The sequence below is a fragment of the Babylonia areolata genome, chromosome 2, assembly GCF_041734735.1.
Source record: "Babylonia areolata isolate BAREFJ2019XMU chromosome 2, ASM4173473v1, whole genome shotgun sequence".
In the NCBI taxonomy this organism is placed as follows: Eukaryota; Metazoa; Mollusca; class Gastropoda; order Neogastropoda; family Buccinidae; genus Babylonia; species Babylonia areolata.
The window spans coordinates 44818378-44845975 of NC_134877.1; the positions used below are offsets into that span (position 1 = coordinate 44818378).

General features: G+C 44.0%; 1 pseudogene across 1 annotated transcript in view; it reads right to left on the reverse strand.

Moving 5' to 3' along the window:
• Positions 1-431: 431 nt before the first annotated feature.
• Positions 432-27598, reverse strand: part of LOC143301804 (octopamine receptor beta-2R pseudogene) — a 28428-nt pseudogene continuing 1261 nt past the window's right edge. The window contains exons 1-2 of the transcript XR_013057841.1: positions 26945-27598; positions 432-4818 (exon numbers count right to left, since the gene is read on the reverse strand). The exon at positions 26945-27598 is cut by the window's right edge and continues 1261 nt beyond it. The product of XR_013057841.1 is annotated as an octopamine receptor beta-2R pseudogene (transcript). The remainder of the gene's footprint in view (positions 4819-26944) is intronic.

Consider the following 27598-nt stretch of genomic DNA (forward strand, 5'->3'; position numbering starts at 1 on the left):
TTCCTGTAGTAAAAGCGAAATATTTGAATCTAACTCCTTCATGGAGCTTCTAGCTCCTTTTTTAGCCAAAATGTCAACTTTTTCATTGTCAACTGTTTCTGTGTGCATTGTGTGTGTGTGTGTGTGTGTGTGTGTGTGTGTGTGTGTGTGTGTGTGCGTGCGTTAGCGTGGTGTGTATGTACATGCATGCATATGTTTGTTTGTTTGTGTGTGTGTGTGTGTGTGTGTGTGTGTGTGTGTGTGTGTGTGTGTGTGTGTGTGTGTGTGTGTGTGACATAAGACCACAGCCAAATGAGTAGAGATAATGAAAACTTGTATATTCTGCACCAATAATGACATCAGTTATGGCAAAATACCCATACGCACTCACACACATACACACACACATACACACACACACACACACACACACACACACACACACACACACACACACACACACACGCACGCACGCACACACACACACACACACACACACACACACACACACACACACACACACACACCAAGGTTATCAACAGCACCATCTGTCACTGAGACAGAAATAATCACTCACTGGTAAAAATCTTCGTGATCAGTGAAAGCAATAACAACAAGGATGGATGTTATCATCTTATCGTCATCAGCAGCAACAGCATGTACGTCCTCGTTGTCGCCCTATCATCACCGTCATCACCATCACCATCATCATCTTCTTCTTCTTCTTCTTCTTCTTCTTCTTCTTCTTCTTCTTCTTCTTCTTCTTCGTTCGTGGGCTGCAACTACCACGTTCACTCGTCTTGTACACGAGTAGGCTTTTACGTGTATGACCGTTTTTACCCCGCCATGTTGGCAGCCATACTCCGTTTTCGGGGATGTGCATGCTGGGTATGTTCTTGTTTCCATAACCCACCGAACGCTAACATGGATTGCAGGATCTTTAACGTGCGTATTTGATCTTCTGTTTGCGTTACACACGAAAGGGGTAACCTGCACAAGCAGGTCTGCACAAATGTTGACCTGGAAGATAGGAAATATCCCCACCCTTTGCCCACCAGGCGCCGTTACCGATATTCGAACCCAGGACCCTCAGATGGAAAGTCCAGCGCTTTAACCACTCGGCTATTGCATCCGTCTTATCGTCATTTTAATCACCGTTATCTTCGTGGTCCTCGATGCTAAGAACAACAGAGATATCAACATCAGTAACACCTTCTACCCCGCCCCCCTATCCCCTCCCCCTCCCCCTCACTCCTGCCCCCTCTTCCCTTGTCCACAGCCAAGAAAACAAGCGCGTTGAACAGGTTGAGGATGATTGTCATCACCACACCACCGTTCTTTCATCTTCCCTTTTTGGGCGATCAACGTGGGCTCATCTGCTGCAGCTGCTCTGCGTTTTGCCTGCTGGAGGAGCGCTCCTCCTCCTCCTCCTCCTCCTTCTCCTCTTTTTCCTCCTCATGAGACTACACGCCACACAGATCCGTCTTGATTGTGATTTCTTAGAACATTTTGGGGTGAACATCAACTTATGGTATTTGCGATTTCAACATATCCTTTTCAACACAGATTTGTTCATTTCAGTTGACATTCATGAAGAATATCAATGGCTTCGTAGAAGCAAAAAATAAAATTGGGAGAAAAAAAACACACACGAAAATACAATAATTCAAAAAGCAAAACCAACGTCAGACGTGATAGTATTCGTGTCAGCACAGAAAGGGAGTGGTTGTCAGCAGAATCAGCACAGAAAGGGAGTGGTTGTCAGCACAGAAAGGGAGTGGTTGTCAGTAGAATCAGCGCAGAAAGGGAGTGGTTGTCAGCAGAATCAGCGCAGAAAGGGAGTGGTTGTCAGGAGAATCAGCGCAGAAAGGGAGTGGTTGTCAGCAGAATCAGCGCAGAAAGGGAGTGGTTGTCAGCAGAATCAGCGCAGAAAGGGAGTGGTTGTCAGTAGAATCAGCGCAGAAAGGGAGTGGTTGTCAGCAGAATCAGCGCAGAAAGGGAGTGGTTGTCAGCAGAATCAGCACTAACAGGGAGTGTTTGTCAGCAGAATCAGTACTGACAGGGAGTGGTTGTCAGCAGAATCAGCGCAGACAGGGAGTGGTTGTCAGCAGAATCAGCGCAGACAGGGAGTGGTTTTCAGAGCAGTGACAGTCTGACTCCATTTTCACAACATGCCAGCACGTCAGTCAGTGTATTATCATTCGCTGTTTATCATTGTTAGTCTTCTGTTGATCACTGTTAATCACCGCAAGTTTTCTTTCCACAGTCGAACATTGATATCCTTTTATTGCTCATGGATATCCATAATCATTTCCACTTCAATCACAGATGACAAATAAAAGTCGCTTCAATCATGGATATCCACAATCACTGTCACTTCAATCGTGGATATCCACAGTCACTGTCGCTTCATTCATTAACATCAACAATGAGTCACTTCAATCATTGTTGTTCTCTGTCATGCTACGTTTACTTTGTGTACGACTTGTAGTGATCAGTAGTTCTCTGTGTGAACAGCACCAGTGGTCAGTAGTTTATGGATGACTCAGCACCAGCGGTCAAGCAGTTCTCTCTCCGTGAAGGATGACTCAGCGACCTCGCACTTGTTTCTGCCGGACTTAGCAAGAGCTGTTCGAGAGACGGAAGCACGTGCACGTTGGAGTCCCGGTCAGCAGTTCTTTTTCTGTGTGATGACCCAGCGACCTCACACCAGTCACTGCCGGACGTAGCAGGAGCTGTTGGAGAGACGCACGTGCACGTTGGAGTCCCGGTGATAAGCGGTGTTGAGGGCGCGCGCGCTGGGGTCGTGGGGCGCGCGCTTGCAGGGCAAACGGTCGATGCGCAGCAGCTTCTTGAAGGCGGTACGGAAGTCCCTGTTGAAGTAGGCGTAGATGAGGGGGTTGAGGCAGGAGTTGAAGTAGCCCACCCAGAAGAGCAGGCTGCTGACCACGGGGGGATAGGGGCAGGCGGGCCCGCACAGCGTGCTGATGACGTACCACAGGAAGAAGGGGCAGAAGCACAGCACGAAGGCCCCCATGATGATGCCCAGCGTCTTGGCGGCCTTGTGCTCGCGCTTCATGCGCTTCCGGTCCGACCGCTGCTGCCCCTCCCCGTCCCCTTCCCTCTCCCTCTCCCCGTCCCTCTCCCCCTCCAGCATGCCGTTGGTCTGCCCCGCCGCGTGCTGCCCGTTGTCGCAGGAGCGGCGGTAGCGCGCTTCGGAGTGCTGCATGTACATGGCGTTGGTGTGCAGGAACCTCTCCTGCTTGCGGGCCTCCAGGAAGATCCGGGCGTAGACGAAGGCCATGATGGAGCAGGGGATCCAGAAGCTGACGCTGGAGGACACGCAGGCGTACACCTTGTTGACGATGAAGACGCACGACTGCGGGTCCTGCTCCAGAGCCTGGAAGTGCTGCTCCGTGGTGTACAGCTGGGAGTACACGGGGATGTAGGAGATGAGCACGGAAGCCACCCAGGTCACCAGTAGCATCAGCGCCACGCGGGTGCGCGTCATCTTGGTCTGGTACTGCAGCGGGTGGAGGATGGCCAGGTAGCGGTCCATGGCGATGCAGCACAGGTGCAGGATGGAGGCCGTGGAGAAGAGCACGTCGTTGGCGTTGAAGATGTCGCACATGGTCCGGCCGAACACCCAGCGGCCGCTCAGCTCCACGCTGGCGCTGAAGGGCATGACCAGCACGGCCACCAGCAGGTCTGCGAATGCCAGAGACACCAGGAAGAAGTTGGTGATCACCGACCTCAGGCGTTCGAACCTCAGCACGCTGCTGATCACCAGCACGTTGCCCACCACCGCGCCCACCATGATGGCCGTCATGACCACGCCCCTCAGCACCAGCAGGGCGAAGGTCAGGCTGTCGGGGTCAGGGCCGGTCAGCTGGCTGCCGTTGGGTCCTCCCGCCCCGCCCACCGTCACCCCATCCTCCTCCATCCCTCCTCACCCGTCTGGCTGCCGCCGTGTCCGGAGGTCTGTATGTTCCCGGATTGTCTGGGTGTCCGTATGTCAGGATGTCTGGATGTCTTAATATCTGGATGTCCGGATGTCAGGATGTCTGGATGCCTGTATGGAAGGATGTCTTATGTCCATATGTTAGGATGTCTGGATGTCTTAATGTCCGGGTGTCTGGATGTCTTAATGTCCGGATGTCAGGATGTCTTAGTGTCAGGATGTCTGGATGTCTTAATGTCCGTATGTTAGGATGTCTGGATGCCTGTATGGAAGGATGTCTTATGTCCGTATGTCATGATGTCTTAGTGTCCGGATTCAGGATGTCTTGATGTCCGTATGTCAGGATGTCCGGATGTCTGGATGTCAGGATGTCCGTATGTCAGGATGTCTGGATGTCCGACTCCTTACTGACTTCCGGTGCCTCTCTGTGATACAGCCGTCAGTCCCTTCCTCTCCCGTCCCTCTGGCGGTCTGTCTGTTTTCTGTCTGTCTGTATGTCTATCCATGTGTCTGTCTGTTTGTCTGCTGGTTGGTATGTGTGTGTGTGTGTGTGTGTGTGTGTGGCTGTCTGTCGATCTGTCTGGCTGTCTGTCTCTCTATCTGTCTGCTGGTTGTCTTTCTATCTGGCTAGCTGTCTGGCTGGTTGGTTGACAGTTTTATATGTCCATCTCACTGTCTCTCTGTGGATCTGTCCGGCTGTCTGCCTGTGTGTCTATCTCAGTGTCTGCATATCTGTCTATCTGTGTATTTGTCTGTCTGCTGGTTGTCTGTCTGTCTGTCTGACTGTCTGGCTTTCTGTGCTCGATGTTCGATGTTCCACGGCGTCAGGTGCAAGGTGGGTGTCACTCCTCTACCCACTGCCTGCCTCTCCCCGTGTTCTGCGGACAACAACAACAACACACTGCATGAATGGCCACCACTTCCATCTCTCTCACTAACCATAAACTGTGAAATTGCTGCCACATTCATCAGATCAGAAGAAGAAGAAGAAAGAAAGAAGAAGGAGGAGGAGGAAGGAAGGGAGGAAGGAAGGGAGGAATAACGAAAGAAATAAAGAAGAAGATGGAGGAGGAGGAGGATAAGTAAGGAAAGAAGGAAGGAAGGGAGAAAGAAAGAAACAAAGAAGAAGAAAGAAACAAAGAAGAAGAAGGCTATTTTTTGGCGGCCAATCTCAGCTGAGCTCTAGGCGCTAACAAAGGCCAAAATGAAAAGACTGTCACACCATGCATTGAGCTGTATTGTTCATAATCGTCGCATGTACCACAGAGACAAAAGAAGAACAAGAATAAGAACAACAACATGAATAACAACATCAACAACAAACAACAACTACAGCAATAATAACAACAACAAACAACAAATGCAGCAACAACAACAACAACAATGAGGATGTGATTTTTTCTTATTTTTTAATCCATCATTGCGTAGAATCGTTCATCCACGAACTAAAACATACGGGAGTTTATTATATTTAGTTTATGATATTAGTTTATGATATCTTCCCCAGGTAAAGCGTTTATGTATGTTTTAAGCTTTTCCCTTTCAACTGTTCATAATCATCCCTTTCATCTGTTTATTGCTCATCCATTTGTTCTGTGTGGATGAGAAATTTTACTAAATGTCCCGTCACCAACACATACTTGTGATTGTAGACATTTTGTTAAAGTATTAACTTTCACATCTTAATGTTATCATTGAAAAGGTAAAGGAGGGGGTGTTGAAGGGTGAGTTAGGGGGGAGGGAGGACAGGGTATAAAGGATGGTTGAATCACAGGTGGATGTTTAAATTGAATAAAAGTACGTATAATCAATGAAAATTACTGAACGGACTTAAGAAGACGAACAAGAAACGTAACTGATAATGAATGTAAAAAAAATTCAAAGCCATCAACGTTCGCAGTGACTTGTGATGGCAAACTTTCGTGCAGGTAGTGCTTCTGTGTATAACTCATCCCTTTTATCTGTTTATGACTCATCTCTTTGTGATGTGTATGATGCATCGATTCCATCTGTTTACAACTCATCCCTACATCCCTTTAAACTGTCACACAATTGTCCATCAGTACACACATCTATTTAAACTTCCACTACTTCGTCCTTCAATGCACAGATCTCTGAATACTTCCAGATGTTTAATTCTACGTGTCCGTCCTTCAGTCCATACATCTCTGCGCGCACACACACACACACACACACACACACACACACACACACACACACACACACAAGCGCGCGCGCGCGCGCACGCACGCACACATTTGTTGGCCTAAAGGTAAGGCGTCCACCTTGGAAGCGAGAGAATCTGAGCGCACTGGTTCGAATCACACCGGCAGTCGCCCGTATTTTCTCCCCTTTCACTACACCTTGAGTGGTGGTCTGGACGCTAGTTTAGTCATTCGGATGAGACGATAAACAGAGTCCCTCGTGCAGCATGCATTTAGCGCATGTAAAAGAACCCACGGCAACAAAAGGGTTGTCCCTGGCAAACTTCTGAAGAAAAATCCACTTCAAATACCAAAAAAATGGGTGGTGCTGTCAGAGAAGCGAAGCCCTCTCTCTGGGAAGAGCAGCCCGAATTTCACACAGAGAAATCTGTTGTGAGAAAAAGAGTAATACACACGCGCGCGCGCGCGCGCGATCACCAGCGCACATATAAATAAATGAATAGATAAATAAATAAATAAATAAATAAATAAATAAACATTCTAAAATTGTCTATTTGAGCCAGTGTCGCAGCATGAGACTTGAATGAAGATAAACAAATAAACAAATTAAATAAATAAATAAATAAATAAATGAATAAATAAATAAACATTCTAAAATTGTATATTTGAGCCAGTGTCGCAGCATGAGACTTGGCAGTGCTGTGACAGTGGAGAAGAGCATCGAGCATCCAGTCACTGCAGGTCACCAGCGGAACTGTAGGCAGCAGGAGCGGCACAGGACAATGTTATGGCCAAGCGCCAACGGCACGACATGGGCTTGAAACGGATGTCGATATGAACAGCGTCCCAAAGAAGAAAAACAAAACATAGAAATCATCCGAAGCAAAAGCTGCCTCAGAGGTGAAATAAGGAAAGAGATATGCAGCTTGGGGGAAAAGAAACTTGCTGCAACAAGGGGAGAGAAATGATGACAGCCACGCCCCCTGCCCCCTCCCTTGTACCCCATCACCCCCCACATCCCCACCCCCACCCCACCCCCCACGCCCCAATGCCCCGAAACAAACACACCCAGTGGGATCAGATTCCAAATGGCAGCTGGAGCGTTTGAGAGTGGTTAGGGGATGGTGGGAGTGGGGTGAGGGGGAATGAGGGGTGGGGGGTCACACATGAATAATGAATAATGGATCAGCGGCACAACCTGCAGATAGCATTACCCAGAATACATTCAGGGCCATCAGTACAATCAGAAAGCGTCATCAGTACAATCAGTGTCATCAGTGCAATCAGTGTTATCAGTTCATTCCGACACTGTCATTTGGTACAATCAGTGTCTTCAGCACAGTAAGGCAGTGACGACGTCAGTGCAGTCAGACAATGTCTTAATTCCAATCAGACTTACTGACGGCGCCATCACTACAGTCTGACAGTAGTGTAATCAGTACAATCAATCAGACTGACAGTGTCATCAGTTCAATCAGACAGTGACATTTGAACAATTAGACAGGTTGACAGTGTCATCAGTTCAATCAGACAGTGACATCTGAACAATTAGACAGATTGACAGTGTCATCAGTTCTATCAGACAGTGACAGAAGAATTTGACAGGTTGACAGTGTCATCAGTTCAATTAGTGTCATCAGAGCAATGAAACAGGTTGACAGTGACATCAATTCAATCAGACAGTGACAGGAGAACAATTAGACAGATTGACAGTGTCATCAGTTCAATCAGACAGTGTCACCAGAGCAATTGTACAGGTTGAAAATGGACATCAATTCAATCAGACAGTGACAGGAGAACAATTAGACAGATTGACGGTGTCATCAGTTCAATCATTGTCATCAGAACAACTAGACATATTGACAGTGTCATCGGTTCAATCAAGCCTTGTCATCAGAACGATTAGACAGATTGACAGTGTCCTCAGTTCAATCAGACAGTATCATCAGCACAATTAGACAGATAGACAGTGTCATTAGTTCAATCAGCGTCATCAGTGCAATCAGACAATGTATTAGAACGATTAGACAGATTGACAGTGTCCTCAGTTCAATCAGACAGTATCATCAGCACAATTAGACAGATAGACAGTGTCATTAGTTCAATCAGCGTCATCAGTGCAATCAGACAATGTCATTAGAACATCAGACAGATTGACAGTGTCATCGGTTCAGTCAGACAGTGTCATCAGAACAATTAGATAGACAATTTCATCAGTTCAATCGGTGTCATCAGAACAATTAGACAGATTGACAGTCATCGGTTTAATCAGACAGTGTCATCAGAACAATTAGACAGACAGTGACATCGTTCAATCAGTGTCATCAGAACAATTAGACAGATTGACAATCATCAGTTCAATCAGACAGTGTCATCAGTGCAATCAGACAGTGTCGTTGGAGTGATTAGACAGATCGACAGTGTCATCAGTTCAGTTAGACCGTGTCATCAGTGCAGTCAGACAGACTGACAATTTTTTATTGCTATGAGTGCAATCAGACAGATTGACGTAGTAGTTTGTTGGGGGGGGGGTTTGTTGTTGTTGTTGTTTGTTTGTTTTTTTGGTTGGTTTTTTTTTGTTTGTTTGTTTTTGTTTGTTTTTTTTGGTCTGAAGTATCATTTCCCTTTCTGTAACAACATTTTTATTTCCCTTTGTTAGTTATGTTTGTCAGAAATGTCATTTTCCTAAATTTGCTAGGAATGTCATTTTCTTGCGTTTGTTTGCAGTATAATTTCTCTGTCTTTGTTGGCAATGTTATCTCTTGTCTTCATCAGCAATGTGTATGTGTGGTTATAGACATAGAGAGAGACATATACCAGGCACACAATACAGAAAGCAGGAGCCAACAAATCCTCTGGGGACTTCAAACCCCTGAAGTCCCCTGGCGAAAGCGAGAAACTGAATTACTAGGATAACCTTCTGGCTTGTTGGCTCCTGCTTTGGTTTTTTGTATGCCTGGTATGTATCTGTAATGGGTTTGTTTGTGTGTGTGCCTGGTATGCATATATAATTAGAGAGAGAGAGAGAGATATGTGTGTCTGTGTGTGTGTCTGTGTGTTCTGTATTGTCCGTGTGATGTGTGGCTTATCTATCTATCTATCTATCTATATATAAATATATATATATATATATACATGCGTGTGTGTGTGTGTGTGTGTGTGTGTGTGTGCGTGTGTGTGTGTCTCCCAGCCCCCAATCAGAGAGGCCTCGAGTCCTGCGGGCTATCGGCATGGCGGAGAAAGTCACGTGCCGACTTCATGGAGCTGCACGCAGCACGTGTCAGCACGTCTTGCGCGTGACGTTGACACCTTCAGCCTTCATCACATGGCTCTGTTCGGAGACACTCCGACTGATCAAAGTGACCGAACCCAAAGTTTCCGAACTGTACAGTGCCACCGCCCCACCCCACCCCCCCCACACACACACACACACTCCCCACCCCACCCCCCACCCCCCAATCCCATTGCCGTCTACAGAAATCAGCTCGTTAATTTTTTTTTTTTTAAGAGAGAGACTAAGAGAGAGAGAGAGAGAGAGATCCCGCTGACATTGGCTTCGCTTTCTGGACAAACCTTTTACAGTTTGTAAATGTCGGACATGTGAACACGACTAATCAGAGTGTCACCGAACTTATTAACGGTGAGGACCCCGTTCCACAGCCACTCCTCTGGATGTCTGTCCGGTGAATAATTATAAAGAACTAGATCTGCCTCATGTGCTTATGAACTCCGATCTTCTACACTGTTCCTCGCTCTTTGCCATCCACTCTGTTTCCATCTCCCCACAGTCGTAGAGTCCCTCAACATTCGAACAGTCACACAGTCCCTGCAGTCACACAATCCAAAGTCACATAGTCCTCACAGTCAGACATTCATATAGCCCACAGTCACAGCCTACACAGCCACACAGTTACACTGTAGCACAGTCCACAATCACACAGTCTCAGAGTCCATAGACACACAGTCCACAATCACACAGTCTCAGAGTCCATAGACACACAGTCCACAATCACACAGTCTCAGAGTCCATAGACACACAGTCGTACCGTCCACACCCACACAGTCCACAATTACACAGTGCCCTCAGTCACAGTCATTCAGTGCTCACAGTCTCACGGTCCACAGTCAAACAGTTACATAGTTCACATTCACACAGTTCCACATTCACACAGTACCCACAGTCACATAGTTCACAGTCACACATTTCCACAGTCACGCAGTCACACATTGCTCACAGTCACACAGTCACACTTTGCCCACGGCCACACAGTCTACATATAGGTACAGTTACACAGCCAACAGTCACACAGTGTCCACAGTCACAGTCACACAGTGTCCACAGTCACACAGTCACATAGTGTCCACAGTCACACAGTGTCCATAGTCACACAGTCACATAGTGTCCACAGTCACACAGTGTCCACAGTCACACAGTCACATAGTGTCCACAGTCACACAGTGTCCACAGTCACAGTCACACAGTGTCCACAGTCACACAGTGTCCACAGTCACAGTCACACAGTGTCCACAGTCACACAGTATCCACAGTCACACAGTGTCCACAGTCACACAGTGTCCACAGTCACAGTCACACAGTGTCCACAGTCACACAGTATCCACAGTCACACAGTGTCCACAGTCACACAGTATCCACAGTCACACAGTGTCCACAGTCACACAGTATCCACAGTCACACAGTCACACAGCCCACAGTCACACAGTGTCCGCAGTCACACAGTGTCCACAGTCACAGTCACACAGTGTCCACAGTCACACAGTGTCCACAGTCACAGTCACACAGTGTCCACAGTCACACAGTGTCCACAGTCACACAGTGTCCACAGTCACACAGTGTCCACAGTCACACAGTATCCACAGTCACACAGCCCACAGTCACACAGTGTCCGCAGTCACACAACCCACAGTCACACAGTGTCTACATTCACACAGTCACACAGTGTCCACAGTCACACAGTGTCCACAGTCACACAGTCCACAGTCACACAGTGTCCACAGTCACACAGTCCACAATCACTCAGTCACACAGTCCACAGTCACACAGTCACACAGTCCACAGTCACACAGTGTCCACAGTCACACAGTGTCCACAGTCACACAGTCACACAGTCCACAGTCACACAGTGTCCACAGTCACACAGTCACACAGTGTCCACAGTCACACAGTCCACAGTCACACAGTGTCCACAGTCACACAGTGTCCACAGTCACACAGTCCACAGTCACACAGTCACACAGTCCACAGTCACACAGTCCACAGTCACACAGTGTCCAGTCACACAGTCGCATAGCGTTCACAGTCACACAGTCCATAGTCACATGCTGCAACTGCAACTGCATCGAAGTCAGTTGTCCTGCTCAAGCATGCAGCAATTTACGAGTGTCTGCTTCCTCATTTGTACATAGCTCTATTCCTCTCGTACCAGCGTTTTCTCTGCACTTGTATATATGGACTTCTGCTATATCTGTCTGTGCAATGAACTTGAAGAGTGTACAGCTAGTTCTGAGCGGAATGCCGTTGCTGTCAGCAATATCAAGAGAAATGCAATTCAGTACACTGCTTGCAAACAAAACTGAAAATGAATTAACAGAGTGACGCTGAAAAATGCACAGGGAGAAACAGAGACAGATCTTTCACCATGTTAAACCATTTCCCAGAAAACTGAAAACTGGATATGATATTACATGCAATATTTCAAAGGCTCTGAGGTGTGGAGAACTTCCATTGTAATTCCTGTATTAAAACAGGGTAAACCTCGAACAGAAGTTTCGAGTTATATACCAGTTTTACTTATCTCCCACGTTAGGAAAGTCATGGAGAAAATTGTAAACATTAGAATGTACATTACTGTGACAAAAATAACATAATAATTCGTCAGCTCAAACTGAATATCGGAAAGGAAGATCTACAACTGATCCGTCACACTACACACACACACACACACACACACACACACACACACACACACACACACACACACACACATATATATATATATATATATAACAATTTTTCATTCGAAAAAGTATTCTTTCGTCATTCTTCGATCTTACTGAAGCTTATGATCGAGTGTGGCATAGCAGAATGTTATATAAGCTGAAACAGACTGGTCTGTCTGGTCATGTTTATGACCATGTGAAATCCTTTTTAAGTGAAAGATATATCGTGGCCAACGTGGGAGTAACTTTTCAAACCAGTGGCCTATAAATATGGGAATCCCGTAGGGTTCCATTATTTCTCAATGTGTTCAGCATTGTGCTTTTTGATTTACACACGTTTTTGATCATCTATTAAGCTGGCACAATGTGCTGATGACATCGCTATATGGATGCAGACATCCTTAAGGAAAAGGACAAGCCTGCGTTACATCAACTGTGTACAGAAACTTCTTCGGGATGAACTTGATAGATTGAATAATTATATGCACTCGAATGGTTTTGAATTTTCTGTGAAAAAAAACCGCACTTGATTCTCTTTAATAATGGTCAATCTGAGGGTCCCGGGTTCGAATCACGGTGACGGCGCCTGGTGGGTAAAGGGTGGAGATTTTTACGATCTCCCAGGTCAACATATGTGCAGACCTGCTAGTGCCTGAACCCCCTTCGTGTGTATATGCAAGCAGTTATAATCCCAGCAAACTAGCACTTTTTTTCGGGGGGGGGGGGGGGGGGGGGGGGGGGGGGGGGGGGGGGGGGGAATCGGGGGCGAGGGGGGGGGGGCAAGGGGGTGGAGGACGTGAAATATTTTTCAAACCAGAAATATAATTTCTTGGGATGGGGATCGGGGGTGAGGGGAGGGGGGCAAGGAGGGGGAGGACGTCAAATATTTTTCAAGCCAGAAATATAATTTCTTGGGATCCTACTTACTTAAAACAAAACTGGATGAAACAAATTGATTCAATTGTGACTAAAGCAGTTAACGGTTTAAATTTCTTGAAAATTTAAGTGACTCTCCTTAGGGATAGAACTTTAAAATTCTGTTACATTCAGCGACCGCTTTCATAAGGTCAAGATTGACCTACGGTCAAAAAATCTTCTTTTGCGCTCCGGTGACTTTTTCTAAAGAAGTTCCGATTCATTGACAGTAAGCTGTGAAACTGGCTTTAGGGGTACATGTGCATAATAAAACTTCCGAAGCCAAAAAGCTTGTGGGTATTTTACCACTCGATGAAATCAGAAAATCTAGTTGTGCTAAAAATACAAAAACAAAAAACAAAGTTGTGCTAAATACATAGTGAGATGTACAGCTGAGGGGGAATTGAGGAATTAAACATTAGGTCTTTTATTGATTTTCCAAAACCATACACATAATAATTTAAATCTACAAACCATTCGTACATATGTGTCAGATATTCTTGATTCCTTAGACATTGATTTACATGATATGGCACCTCGTGAACTGGTGCCGCCTCTCCCTCCCTGAGTATTAATAAAAACAAACGTCAACATCTGTGCTTCTGACACAACAAAAGGAGAATGTCCACATATAAAAGCAGCATATGTCAGAACTGAATAATAAAAAAAAATTGATAATCATTTATAAATTTACACTGATGGCTCGGTTCTGGATTATAGCAGTGCTGGATCTGCATTTCTAATTCCTAGAATCCTATCATTGAGGTAAGGGTCATTCAGTTTTCACAACTGAGTTGGTCTTGAATCGTATTGTTCAAATACCAATAATGATCAGTAATATCCTTTTTTCATGTTGATTCTCAATCAGTTTTAAAAAGTTTGCTCCTTCTTTGAGAATAAACAGGGAGAAGTCTCTGTTGTTTGAAATTAAGTATTCATTACACTTCCTTTTATGAAAGGTGCAAATGTTGATTTTTATCGGATGCCATCCCATACTGGATTCCATTATAACAACCAAGCAGACAGAGCAGCAAAAAGGGGAGCAAAGAACTATACAGACTGCATAAAAAAAATATATTGCCCACTATCATACAAGGAAATAAGTAATATACTAGAAAGAGACTTTTATAAGTGCTTTCATTCGATTCTAAAACCTCGTCAGTGGACTCTCTCAGACTTTGGTCCGATTCGCAGACCAATTCTAAGCTTGATTTTCAGACTATAACCTAATTCATTACGGACAAAATATTGCTCTGTTGAAGTGCATATGCTTCAGTAAGCTTTTTTTGCCTTTTCTTTTTACTGTGATTTAATGAAACATTACCTGCACGAAAGTGTATCATCACAAGAAACTGAGAACGTTGATGTTTTTGACTTTTTGCATTTATTATCAGTTGTTTCGCTTGTTAGATTTACGACTTCTCTTTCACGAAGTCCATTAAGTAATCTTCTGTAATTGTATTTTGATTTGTATTTCAAATTCCACCTTCCATATACCCGGTTTCCCTCAATCACCATTCATCTCTCTCCCCCTCCTCTCCAAAACGATAATACTCAAATTCTTATAATACTCAAAAATTCTTATCTTAATTATAATCAGTGTGCAATCTAGTATGTCATGCTCACAATCATATTCAAAATAATGTTCATTTTATTTCATTCTTTTTTATTATTATTAATCTATTTATTTATTTATTCATTTATTTTTAAATATTGCATGCAATGTGTGTAATGAAAGTACGAAACAATGTATGTGATATTTTTACATCTGTGTCTTCGTTTTAATCCTGGTAACTGTTGTTGTTGTTGTTGTTTTTACAGTGATGGTCTCCATGCTGTTTACTTGTCTACGTTGTGATAATGCACCTGACCAAATTTCTCTAATTGGAGATAATAAAGTTATTATCTTATCTTATCTTATCTTATTTTAAATGTGAAAACCAATACTCTAACAAAATGTGTACAATCACAGTATGTGTAACGGGACACACAAGTTCCTCCTCCTCCTAGATTAAAAAAAACACAAAAAAACACACAAAAAAACCCACACATTTCGACAGTAAGCGAATCCCATACATATTATTGTGCATTGGGCTATCAAACTAAGCCAGTGACGATATTCACACGAATTAACCATTCGGATTCCAAAAATTCATTCTAAAGATGAGCATTAGATGAGTATGGCAATGTCTGCCTGATTTTATTATCGGATTCATTATCCAATGTGAAAATAGTGAAATAATGGAACAGGTTAGATCTGAACAAACCAGACCAAACTCACGCTGTACCGACCAGATCCCAAACTACTTGGTAATGTAGAGATCATTGACGTTTATCTACACAAGCTGTACAGTCACCATTCTCTAAATGAATTTGGACATTCAAACGTATGCACACGTCTGCGTAGGTGTGTACGAGCGCGCGCGCGCACACACACACACACACACACACACACACACACACACACACACACACACACACACACACACACACACACACACACACACACACACACACACACACACACACACACACACACACACACACTTTCTATGAAAATTTCCTTCCTCCCAACCCTGACATACATTGTCCATGTTTTTTCTTCCACAAAAAAAGGTTTTTCTTTTTCCTTTCGTCTTTTTCTTTTTACGTCCTGCCCTCATAAGACGGGAACATTTCACAAACACGAAATAAAAAAAGAAAAGAAAAGAAAAGAACACAGAGAGAGGGTTACAAAGCGAGTGAAAGAAAGAAAGAGACAGAGAGAGGGGGAGAGAGAAGAGACAGATAGAGAGAGAGAGCGATAGAGAGAGAAGAGACAGACGGGGAGAGGGAGAGAGAGACGGGGAGAGAGGGAGAGAGAAGAGACAGAGAGACTGGGAGAGACAGAGAGAGAGACGGGGAGAGAGGGAGAGAGAAGAGACAGAGAGACTGGGAGAGACAGAGAGAGAGAGACAGAGAGACGGAGAGACAGAGAAAGAGAGAGAGAGACGGGGAGAGAGGGAGAGAGAAGAGACAGAGAGACTGGGAGAGACACAGAGAGAGACAGAGAGAGAGAAGAGACAGAGAGCTGGGGAGAGACACACAGAGAGAGAAGAGACAGAGAGACGGGGAGAGACACAGAGAGAGACGGGGAGAGAGGGAGAGAGAAGAGACAGAGAGACTGGGAGAGACAGAGAGAGAGAGGAGAGACAGAGAGACGGGGAGAGAGAAGAGACAGAGAGACGGGGAGAGAGAAGAGACAGAGAGACGGGGAGAGAGAAGACACAGAGAGAGAGAGAGAAGAGACAGAGAGACGGGGAGAGACACACAGAGAGAGAGAAGAGAGACAGAGAGACTGGGAGAGATACAGAGAGAGAAAGAAGAGACAGAGAGACGGGGAGAGAGAAGAGAGACTGGGAGAGACAGAGAGAGAGAAGAGGAACAGAGAGACTGGGAGAGACACAGAGAGAGAGAGAGACGGGGAGAGAGGGAGAGAGAAGAGACAGAGAGACTGGGAGAGAGAGAGAGAGAGAGAAGAGACAGACGGGGAGAGGGAGAGAGAGACGGGGAGAGAGGGAGAGAGAAGAGACAGAGAGACGGGGAGAGACACAGAGAGAGAGAGAAGAGAGACAGAGAGACGGGGAGAGAGGGAGAGAGAAGAGACAGAGAGACTGGGAGAGAGGGAGAGAGAAGAGACAGAGAGACGGGGAGAGACACAGAGAGAGAGAGAGAAGAGACAGAGAGACGGGGAGAGACAGACAGAGACAGAGACAAAGAAAAGAAACAGAGAGACAGGGAGAAACGGGGAGAGAGAGAGATACAGACAGACAGAGAGACAGAGAGAAAGAGAAGAGACAGAGAGACGGGCAGAGACGGATAGAGAGTGGGAGAGAGAGACAGAGACAGAGAGAAAGAGAAGACAGAGAGAGAGAAAAGAGACAGAGAGACGGGGAGAGAGAGACAGACAGACAGACAGAGACAGAGACAAAGAAAAGAAACAGAGAGACGGGGAGAGAGAGAGATACAGAGAGACAGAGAGAAGAGACAGAGAGACGGGCAGAGACGGAGAGGGAGTGAGAGACAGAGAGAAGGAGAAGACAGAGAGACGGGGAGAGAGAGAGAGAAGACACAGAGAGACAGGGAGAGAAAGAACGATAGAGAAGAGAGAGAGATAGGGGAGAAAGAGAAGACAAGACAAGACAAGCTCGTTATTAATGAGGGTTAGACATAAGCCAATGTGGCTTTCTACAAGCTGCCCTTTCCCCCTCCAGGGGACAAAAAAAATGGCAGGGAAAGATGATTTAGATACAAAAAAAAAGTAGAAATCCTTGTTTACGCTCTTCCTTCCAGAAATATAAAAGGAAACGTGAAAGCGAAGGTGGAAAGACATTTGAGCACTGCATGGGTGAGACAGAAAGAGAGGGGGGTGTGTGTGAAAAAGAGAGTGAGTGTGTGTATGAGACAGAAAAGAGAGGGAGGGGGTGAAACAGAAGAAGAGTAAGAGAGTGAATGAGATAGTGTGAGAGAGAAAGAGAGAGAGGGTGGGTGATCAATCAGAGGCGGAGACAGAAAGGACACAGACAGTAAGACAAAGACAGACACAGAGAGAGACAGAAACACAGACACGCATAGAGGGAGACAGAGACGCAGAGATGGAGACAGAGACAGAAACACAGAGACGGAGACAGAAACACAGAGACGCACACAGAGAAACAGCGGCACAGAGATACAGAAAGACAGAGACAAAGGTACAGAGACGCAGAGACAGACAACAGACAGAGGCAAACACAGAAACACACAGAGAGAGTCACAGAGACGCAGAGATATAGAGACGAAAAGATATATATATATATATACAGATACGCAAAGAAAGAGGCAGAGACGCAGATACGCACAGAGACAGACAGAGACCCATAGACGCAAAGAGAGAGACATGGACACGGATATATAGAGAGGGAGATAGACAGACAGAGACAGAAACACAGAGACACGGAGAGACAATCACAGAGAAACACAGAGAGAGACGCAAAGAGAGATACAGACACAGAGACGCAAAGAGAGATACAGAGACGCACACACAAACTCATAGACGCAAAGAGAGAGACACAGACACGTAGAGGTACAGAGAGACAGGATCACAGACAATGAATGAATAAATGAATTTGCTTTAATGAGGGAAGTGGAATAAGCAAGGGCATGCTTTTTTTTCATCCAGCCCTCAGGGCAAAGAAAATCAACAAGCAAACAAACAAACAAGCAAATAATAATAATAATAATAATAATATATAAAACATAAAAATAACACCCCCTGCCCTCAAAACACACACACACACACACACACACAACACAAAAAACACACACACACACAAAACAAAAAACAAAAAAACCACCTGCCCCCCCCCCCCCCCCCCCCACCCCCACCCCCGCCTCCCCAAAAAAACCAAACAAACAAAAACAAAAAACACACACACAACAAACCACAAAAAAACCACCATTGAAGCCATCATCACCACTACAACTACCACTACTACCACTATTACCATTACCACTACTACTGCTAAGTAGATAAAAAAAAATTAAAAAAATTAATCAATCAATCAATCAAAGACGCAGATAAAAAGACAGAGACGCAGAGAGAGAGAGAGGGGGGGGGGGGAATCACAGAGACGCTGACAGACAGACAGACGGACACAGAGATACAGAGATGCACAATGTCAAACACGGAAACAAAGTTATTAACTGAAGAAATGGAGACACACAGTTCATCAGGACGTCATTCGTCTTTTCCACATTCGGTTTGTTCACCTGCGATCAGATATCACATATTTCGTGAACAATGTTTACTTAGGACACTTGAGCTACCACGTGCTTTAGAGCCACTGGTGACAATTTCCATCCTGACCTTCCAGAAGAGAAAGGTGTGGTTCAAAAAGTTCTGTTTGTGGCTCTGATACATTTCTATGACCATGTCTTCTACAAATTTGACGGGAACTTCTTACTTTCTTAGCTCGTACTTTTCCTGACATTATCTTATGCATCAATATACGTTCAGTTTTTATATTAGGGGGAAATGTCAAGAGATTTATAATCTTCGGCTGTTCGAGTTTATGGGGTTGTTTGATTGGTTGGTTGGTTGGTTTTTGTTTTTTGTTGTTGGTTTTTATCGACAGGTTACAGAAACGAACCAATTTTTTTTTTTCAACAAGGGAACTCTAAAGGTATTTTGAGGCTGTCGTTCGAAGTGGAATTCTACAAGGAAGTATACTAGGATCAATACTATTAATTATATTTTATTAAGGACCTTCCAGACTGTGGAATCATCCTTTTTTTGCGGATGATACCAAAATCAGTGATACGGCATGCAGCAGTACAGATTTAAAGCAGGGTCTGAACAAACGTAACAGTACAGATCTTCAACAGGACCTGAACAAATTCCAAGCTAGGGCAGAGAATCACTATCTTGATATTGATATATGTAATGTATGTTGGTAGAAAAAAAAAGTATATCAATGCTATGCCCGTTAATAATGCGACAAGAACAGTGAGACCCTGTGAAAATGTAGAAGATCTCGAAGTTTCTTTTGGTATGATTTGTTCATTTGACACGCACATTCAGATTTCTTTTTTTAAGAACTTTTTTTCTTTTCTGTTTGAATAATTAAAAGAACATTTACATGTCAGGGCCAATATGTCTTTGTTGAATTATACAAAACTCTAGCAGGACCATACTTGGAGTATGGTAACACTGTGTGTGTGCCCTTACCCCAAATGCCAAATTATTGCAATGGGAAATGTGCAAAGAATAGCTATAAAAACTGTGCAAGAAAGTTCTCACATAAAAAAAATGATGACCGACAATCATACTTAAATTTGTTTTCTTTTAATTAAAGGAAGAAGAGAACGTGGTGATCTCATTGAAACATGTAAACTGTTCAATGGTCATGCTGATGTGTCTTGGGAATAGTTTGTTCACCTCAGTATAGTTCTCATAAGAAATTTTGATAAAAATTACTTTTGTTCATCGTTCAAATACTCACAGAAGAAAACATTGTTTCAGTAACACAGTTACCAACATATGGAATCAATTCTTGCCTCAGATAAAGCAAATGCCATATATATATATGTATATATATATATATACAAGATTTAACTGGACAATGCCTAACAATTCCTAACCATTTTCGAGAAGCTTCGACGAGTAATAACTTGACCAAATCCTAAGAAGCTGTTGTAAGGTGAGAAAAACACAGAGAGGGACTGTTAAAAATGTTTTTGTCCTAATTCTACTAAAATTGCTGCTGCTGCTGCTGCTATTACCACTGCTACTACTACTACTACTACTACTACTACTACTACTACTACTGCTGCTGCTGCTGCTGCTGCTGCTGCTGCTGTTGCTACGACTACTACTACCACTACTTTAAATGCTGCGGCTGCTGCTGCTATTATTTCATTTTTTAATCCCCAGGACAAAATCAAAAGGTCGTGCACGTCGGATAGCCTACTGGAGACAAATATTACAACAGGAAATTGTCTGTTACGTAAAAAAAAGAAGAAAAAAAAGAAAAGAAAAGTAGACAGATTGCACAAACAATATTTCATAAGAAGGGTACATTTCAGTCGCAATGTTTTCTTATTCATTCGCCTTGTCCCGTTGAAATAATATACTAGTTTATTTATTCATTTATTTATTGATCTATTTATTCAGCTGTTTATTTATTCATCTATTTATTCATTTATTTCTCTCTTGCTATTTATGCATCTTTCTGTCGACCTGTTTGTTTATTCATTCTGTTGCTGTTCATCACACACACACACACACACACACACACACACACACAGGTTGCAGCCAGTCGCTTAGCAGCTCCCATATCAGCTGTTTTGTCACGGCATGTCCACACAGACAGCAATGCGCTGGCCTATTCCAGTGAACAAACAGTGAACAAACAGTAGCACAGGGAGACCAGACAGTCAACCTTGGGGGGGTGCGTGGGGGGGTGGAGCACAGACCTAGCTGTACAGCTATCATGTCTTTGTGCGGGAGCCACCCTCTCTTCCCCCTGCTCCCACTTCGTCACAGACACTGTACATACCCCCCCCCCTCCCAACCCCCAATCTCCAACCCCACACACAGTCACGATTGATCAGAGACATGTCCCTGCAAACGGATGTCCCGTGGTCTGTTGTGATTGTCACCCAGCAATGTGTGCTGAGACCAGAGCATGGTCACCACAGGGATATCACTCACACCGGCCCGCTATTGTTCACGAAAAGGCAACCTTTGTAAAACACACAAGGTGATGGACCAAGATATCATTTTATGTTTGGATCACTTCGTTTAAATGCAATGAACTGGTTTCTGTTTAAAATGCAATGCCATGAACCGGTTTCTGTTTAAAATGCAATGAAATGGTTTCTGATTGAAATGCTATGCGATAAAAAGGTTTCAGTACAAACTGTAACAAACCAGTTTCTGTTCAAACAGGATGCTGACCTTCAGAAAACATACGGAAAATGCTGTTCTCAAATGCAAAAAAGGCCTTTCAGTCTTAAAGGCAATGGCAACCAAAGGTATTGAACAACGCCACCTCTTCCTGCTATACCAATCACTCGTCCTCAGTGTGATCGACTACGGACTTGGGCTAACAACACCGTCTCAAAGCAACCTCCTAAAATTAGAAAGAGTACAAAATGAAGCTATGAGGCTGATCCTTGGAACAACAAAAGACACGCCCACAGAAACCATGCGATACCTGCTTGACCTTCCTTCAGTGCAGGCCAGAAACAAGTTAGAACAGGTCAAGACCTACTTCAAAGCATTAGAAAACCCTCAAAACCCACTGAATGACGCAGTCAAAGCACCAAAAGGCAGCCGTCTAGGACGAGGAAGATCATGGATGGGGCAAGCAGAAGACACAATCCAGCTAGTATGCCGACTACAAGACCTGAAAGAAACAAAAGAATGGGAGAAAAACCCCGAAAACCTCAGCCATCTATTCAACACAGCCATTTCACCCACTCTAGGAAGACATTGTCGGGAATGGCCAGAGGGCAAAACTGATGCGGAAGTGAAGCTACTCATAGAAGAAAACAGTAAAGAAGAGGACATCATCATATACACAGATGGCTCAGTCACCAAAGACCAATCCGGTTGGGGATTCACTGCGAAACAAAATGGAAAAACAGTTAGGGAAGAGAATGCTGCCTACAAAGTCACAACCTCCAGCCTAACGATGGAAGTTGAAGCTGTGACACATGCCCTCCAGTGGCTATCGTCCATCCATACGCCCGGAAACCAACATGCCATGATTCTAACAGACTCAATGAACCTCATACAGAAAATTGGAAACGGAATGGGAAGCCCAGAGTGGCATAAGGCAATGCGCAACTTTCAGATAAAAAAACTCACATGGTCATACTGCCCGGGACATGCAGGAGTTAAGGGAAATGAGCGAGCTGACAGACTTGCTGGTAACGCAACACCAACGAGCGGCCTACATCTAGGAAAATCGGAAATCCTCAGAAAAGTCAAAGAATATCAAAAAGAACAGGTACAAGGCCATCACACCATCGATCGCCTCAAAGAAATAAAAGCAGAGAGCGGGAGCGGCCGTAAGTCTAACATGAAAGGTAGAGCACGATGCTTTGCAAATCAAACAAATATCGGCATCATTTCCAAACCAACATTGCGCAAATTTCTTCAAAACGGAACAGAGTCTCTGTGGGCTTTTCCAAATACAGTAGACTGAGCAACACACTAGACGCCACATTCTTGGCATCAGAGATCTTTTCCCATCCCTCTTGCGGCCAATCAGTGGCAGCCTCTGTGCGTGTGTGTGTGTGTGTGTGTTTGTGTGTATGTGTGGGTCTGTGTTTTTGAGTGCGTTTGTGCATGCGTGAGAGTGTAAGTGTACACAAGTGTCAGGAGAGTTCTGTGCATGTGTGTGTGTGTGTGTGTGTGTGTGTGTGTGTGTGTGTGTGTGTGAGGGGGAGGTGGGGGTGCAGGGAGGAGGTGAGATAGAGGATGAGGTATGTGAGTGTATGCATGCCTACACTGTGGGAGCATCAGGATATTGGAACGTATATATTATATATATATATCTTTGTATATATGTGTGTGGGGTTGGGGGTGGGAGATATGGGCGTGTGTGTGTGTGCTTGTACAAGTAAGTGTTCATCTGTGTGTGTGAGTGTGTGTGCGTGTGCGTGTTGTGTGCGTGTGCGTGTATGTGTGTGTGTGTGTGTGTGTGTGTGTGTGTGTGTGTGTGTGTGTGTGTGTGTGTGTGTGCCGTGGAAGCTGCGATACATAGACTAGAAACTCCGAGCGTGTGGAGGAGGGGGTAGAGGAGGTGCAGGGAAATTTGTGGTGTGTGTGTGTGTGTGTGTGTGTGTGTGTGTGTGTGTGTGTGTGTGTGTGTGTGTGTGTGTGTTGGAGCTCATGTACGTTTATATGTATTTGACTGTGCTTTCATATCTATGAAACTGCGTTTTGGGGGCATATCTGTTATGCATGTGTGGGTGTATGTGTGAATGTGTGTCTTCATGTTTTATATTTATTTGCTTATTTATCATCATTGTTGTCTTATTTATTTAATTATTTATTTATTATTATTATTATTTTATCATTATTTTCATTACTACTACCTTTTTTATCATAATTATTATTTATTTATTTATTTATGTACGCTTTTTTTTTTTTTTTTTTTTTTTTTCCTCAAGGCCTGACTAAGCGCGTTGGGTTATGCTGCTGGTCAGGCATCTGCTTGGCAGATGTGGTGTAGCGTATATGGATTTGTCCGAACGCAGTGACGCCTCCTTGAGCTACTGATACTGATACTGATACTGTTCAAATGAATTAGTTTCTGTTCAGAATGCAATGAAATGGTTTCTGTTTAAGATGCAACAAATCGATTTCTGTTTAAAATGCAGTGAACTTTTTATGTCTAAAATGCAATAAACTGGTTTCTGTTTAAAATACAATGAACTGATTTATGTACAAGATACAATGAACTGGTTTCTGTTTAAAGCGCAATGCAATGAAATTGTTTCTGATTAAAATGCTATGCAATTGACCGGTTTCAGTTCAAACTGTAACAGACTGGATTCTGTTTAAAATGCAATGAAATTGTTTCTATTTTGTATCAAGTGAACTGGTTTCTGTCTAAAATGCAACAAACCGGTTTCTGTCTAAAATGCAACAAACCGGTTTCTGTTTAAAATACAATGAACGTTTTCTTCTTATGTCTAAAATTCAATGAAATGGTTTATGATCAAATGCAGTGGACTGGTTTCTGTTCAAAATACAATTATCAGGTTTATGTTCAAAATGCAATGAACTGGTTTCACTTGCACTTGTTATGAAGGGGGTGATACGAACGTTTAACGCGCCTTGAGCAGTCTGAATGAACACCACCAGTGTATCACCGTGGATAACAGCGACTTAAAATCATGAATGTATCACTGTAGATAAAAGCTTAATTTCCCTTACTGAGATGATAAAGTCATTCCAATTCTGATTCTGATTCTGAACAGGTCTCCTGAAGTTACGTTCACTATTACACAACAGGAACAGTCGGATTCAAATGAAAAAAAATCATTGATGGATGGTCCTGGGTTCACTTGGTAATCTCTCCCTCTCTCTCTCTCTCACACACACACACACACACACACACACACACACACACACACACACACACACACACACTAATATATTACGCTTTAGTGTTCACTTTGCAGTGGGTTTTTGTTGTTGTGTTGCGGGGGTCGGGGTTTTGTGTGCATTTTTAAACACTGAGATGAAAACGTTGGGTCAAAATAAAATAGTCTGACTTACTTAAAATAAAAACAAAAACAGTCTGAAAGATATTCCAGGTCAAACTCGTGAGAGACCCATTCATCTCACAGGTCCAGAATAATCTGCTGAGGTGTGGGACTGAACTGGCAATGTCTTCACTCTGTTCTCCATTTTCTGTGTCGGAAAAAATTCTGTACAAGTGATTGTAAGGGTGGGAAAAACATGTTATGTATAGTTTATTGAACGGGTGGTAAAAGATTATTCGCACACGTTGCTGTATGGGTGATAAAAAGTTGTTATGTACAGGTGATTATGTGGGTGTTAAAAAAAGATGTTTTGAAAAAAGGATTGTCCTGACGGCAGAAAAATGTCCTAAAGATATAATTTTCTATATCGTAGGGGCTGTTAAAAAGATGTTAGTAAGTCCGCGATGAGGTACGCCCTAGGTTGGTGTACAAAGTGATGTCTGTCTTGAGGTATGTCCTAGCATGGGATACAAAGTGATATATGGCATGAGCTATGTCCCAGTGCGAGATATAGTGATATATGTCCCGAGTTATGTCCTAAGGTGGAATGCAAAGTGATATTTGTCTCAATGTATGTCCATGGAAGAGAGGTGGGGCGGAGGAATATTGATAGCTTATAGCATTTAGGTTTCTTCTAGGGGAAAAGAGGAGGTAGACTGATATCTGTGCGGAGGGTTGTGTCAGGTCATCGGCAGTTATATCGCCGGCTGAACTCTGACCAGCATGAACGTAGCCGACATTAATTCCCGTGCAGAGAGTCACCCGGGTGACGTCATTAATACGTCATTCTGTGTTGTGCCAAGAGTTGTCTTGGGTAGCAATAAATGTCGCAGGTAGTATAATGATGTCCAGGGTGGAATAATTCTCTTCTGTGCTGAGATATAACATTAACCCAGGAGGACACTTCGCTCATCAAGTGCACTGGCTCCAACGTCTTCCTCTTCCCTTCTCTTCCCAAACACTGATGACGGTGGCGTAAACTGATATCACCACCTGTATCTTGTACAGGTTATTGTAAGGGAGGTAAAACAAGACACCGGTGGTATAAACTGACATCAACTTTAAAAAGGAGTTATGTACATATAATTGTATGGGTGGTATAAACTGGTTTCACCTTTAAAAAGGTGTTCTGTACAGATAATTGTGTGGGTGGCAAAACGTGACACAGGCAACCGTGGCGTAAACTAATTTCTTTTCTTTTTTATTGCCTGTTAAAAGATGCCCAAAAGGTGATTGTATAGGTCGCAACGCTTGTGACAGTGGCTTAGAGTGATATCACCTTAAAGAAGGTGATCTGTACAGGTGACTGTGAGGGAGGTAAAACATGACAATAGCCACAGTGGCGAAAACTAATATCACCAGTTAAAAGATGCCCTCCACATGTGATTGTGTGGATCGTAACACTTTTGACAGTGGCGTAAACTGATATCACCTTACGAAAGGTATTTTCTGCACAGGTGATGGTATTGGTGATAAAATGTGATGCTAGTGGCAGTGACATAAATTGATATCACATGTAAAGAGATCGGTACAGGTGAATGTAAGGGTGGTGAAATGTGACACTGGTGACAGTGACGTAAACTGGTATCACTTGGCCTCTATAGATGATCGCATGGGTGGTAACACTTGTGACAATGGCGTCAGTTGATATTACCTGTTGTAAAAAAACGATGATGATGACGATGATAAGGATACTTATCCTCCTATCCTCCGTCGAAGACTAAGCTCTAGGCGCTTTACAAACACGGGATCATTTGCACAACAGGCTGCCGATTGACGGCTGCCATTGAGCGCTCATCGTCATTTCCTGTGTCATTCAATCAGATGTACAATAGGTCTTGTACTGGTGATTGTATGGGTGGTAAAATGTAATACTGTTACCAGTGGCGTCAACTGTTATCGTCTGTCTACCCGAAAAATCCGGCACATGCAAGTGTACTTACTTCAGTCCATCTGAGAGAATAGGGATAATTTTCTTGACAGATCTTTCATTCATCCGGCCCTGCCCACTTCATTCTGCACCAAACTCATTGTACTATGTTCCCTGCACGTTTGTTTATCTGCCTGTCTGTCTGACTGTCTGTCTGACTGTCCGTCTGACTGCACGTTTTTGTGCAAGCACCACCCGGTGCTGAAGTCTATGTAGAGAAAACAGTTCACTTACACGTTCTCCGTTCTCTGTCCTCCTTTCAACGTCGCTAGTTCCCTCGTGCAGGATTCTGGTCTGCTGGATAATCCTTGACGTCAGAGGAAGACAGGGTCACCGCTGGATAATCCTGGACATCAGTGGATAATCCTGGACATCAGTGGATAATCCTGGACATCAGTGGATAATCCTGGAATCAAAGGAAGACAGAGTCACCACTGGATAATCCTGGACATCAATGGATAATCCTGGACATCAGTGGATAATCCTGGACATCTGTGGATAATCCTGGGCTTCAGATGAAGGCAGGAGCAGAGATTAATGACATCAGTTCCGCCTTTTCACCACACCTAGATGTTCACACTGTGTACTGGTGACTGACAAACGTTTATCTAATCTTTCCAGGATTGATCAGTATCCGCGTTGTCTTTCCAGGACTGATCAGTGTAATCTTTCCAGGACTGATCAGTGTAATCTTTCCAGGACTGATCAATACAGTCCTACGTTGTCTATCCACAACTGGTCAGTATTCACCTTGTCTTTCCACGACTGGTCAGTCTAATAAATCTCCAGAATGTGTTTCATACGTGGTAAACATTCACGATTCATCATAACGAATCCTATCATGGGTAATATCCACAGCTTGTTCAATCACAGATAAACACACCAACT